The sequence below is a fragment of the Sinocyclocheilus grahami genome, unplaced genomic scaffold (genome assembly GCF_001515645.1).
Source record: "Sinocyclocheilus grahami isolate Dianchi unplaced genomic scaffold, SAMN03320097.WGS_v1.1 scaffold154.1, whole genome shotgun sequence".
NCBI lineage: Eukaryota > Metazoa > Chordata > Actinopteri > Cypriniformes > Cyprinidae > Sinocyclocheilus > Sinocyclocheilus grahami.
In genome coordinates, this window is record NW_015505333.1 from 1,148,117 (window position 1) to 1,150,126 (window position 2,010).

Genomic DNA, 2,010 nt, shown 5'->3' on the forward strand with positions numbered 1-2,010 from the left:
GTGTGTACATTAATGAGGGAAAAAAATGAACTTAAATGATTTTAGCAAATGGCTGCAATATAACAAAGAGTGAAAAATTTAAGGGGGTCTGAATACTTTCCGTACCCACTGTATATATATATGTTTGTGTGTGTGCGTGTGTGGCCTTAATTATGATTTCAAGAGGTCTTAAATTTGGGGAGGGAAAGACAAGAATTGCGATAAGGCTTAATATGACGATGAAACTTCAAAAGGCGATGATTTCATTTAATAAATATGAGAGCTGCAAGTTTCAAAGTCAGCTGCTGCGCTGCTGTTCGTTTACAGTCGGAGAAACTGCTATATTTCTGCCGTTCTGACAGCGCCATCTGCTGGCAGAGAATGAATTTCAATCAGTCCGTCTGCTGTTTTTGTTCAGACCGATGCGAACATCCACCCATGTTTTTATGCAGCAAACACACAGATTTGTAAATGTGAACTGGTAGATCGACAAGAAGATAATGCATTATAAAAGCTAAACAATTAAGCCAGTAAAACATGTGTTATTATGTTATTTAATTAATATAATAATTGATTGATAATAATTGTTTAAATTAATATAATAAGAGGTCTTAAATTTGGGGAGGGAAAGACAAGAATTGCGATAAGGCTTAATATGACGATGAAACTTCAAAAGGCGATGATTTCATTTAATAAATATGAGAGCTGCAAGTTTCAAAGTCAGCTGCTGCGCTGCTGTTCGTTTACAGTCGGAGAAACTGCTATATTTCTGCCGTTCTGACAGCGCCATCTGCTGGCAGAGAATGAATTTCAATCAGTCCGTCTGCTGTTTTTGTTCAGACCGATGCGAACATCCACCCATGTTTTTATGCAGCAAACACACAGATTTGTAAATGTGAACTGGTAGATCGACAAGAAGATAATGCATTATAAAAGCTAAACAATTAAGCCAGTAAAACATGTGTTATTATGTTATTTAATTAATATAATAATTGATTGATAATAATTGTTTAAATTAATATAATAACTGATGCTTTTGATTCAATTTCTTAAAAATGGTTTAAAAAAACATTTAGTTTTTGTGAAAACCTGTATCTGAATTCTTTATGCTCTATGTTGAGTATGGTTTCACTAATAATAAACATACATTTGCATAAAGCATCCATATTTGTCCATGCCCATGTTGATTAGAGTATTAAAAACTTGAAAAGTATTCATTTAAGGTACATTTAGGGCAGATAAAAATGTGCGATTAAGTTGAGATTAATCACGAGTTAACTCGTGACAATCATGCGATTAATCACGATTAAATATTTTAATCGATTGTCAGCCCTAATATATATATATATATATATATATATATTACTAATATAGCAAATATATTTACCAACATATTTTTATATGATTACTTCTAACATATAATAATAATAATAATAATAAATAATTACTTCTGAGATGTGTTCATTACCACACTTACCGACTTTTAAAAAGCCTGCTTCTAATACAGTAGATCTCATAGTTTCAACCTCCTGACTTCTGCAACCTCATGCTGAAAAGACTCAATTGCAGCGACTTCAGCAGTAAAATGTAGTTAATCAGTGATTTCATAATATTTCTGTTTAATATAATTCTCTATTTTTAATGTCTTAAATGCAAGAATCATCTGAAAATAAAAAAAGACATACAATGCAGTTTAATATAGCTAGCACAGAGTTTAATAACCATCTAATATCCCACTAAATAAGCTATTAAGTTTAGGCATTGCAGCACTTGTCTACTGCTTATTTAAATTGCACAGAATTGTTTTCCTGTTAAGTGTTGCATAGAAACGCATAATTCCTATGAAGCATAAGTCAGAGACATCGCTGAGATACCAAGACAGTGAATTTTAGGAGCAGACGCAAAACTGCCCTACTGGCACAGCCTTTGGAATACGTATTGGTCAAATAAAAAAAAATACATTAAAGTATTTAAATATTCATGTTACATTTATATCAACAACAAAATCATGCTGAATATATAGTAAATATC

General features: G+C 31.8%; 1 protein-coding gene across 1 annotated transcript in view; it reads right to left on the bottom strand.

Moving 5' to 3' along the window:
• LOC107592560 (kinesin-like protein KIF21B) overlaps positions 1–2,010 on the bottom strand; it is a 107,838-nt gene that overhangs the window by 44,036 nt on the left and 61,792 nt on the right. The window lies entirely within an intron of this gene.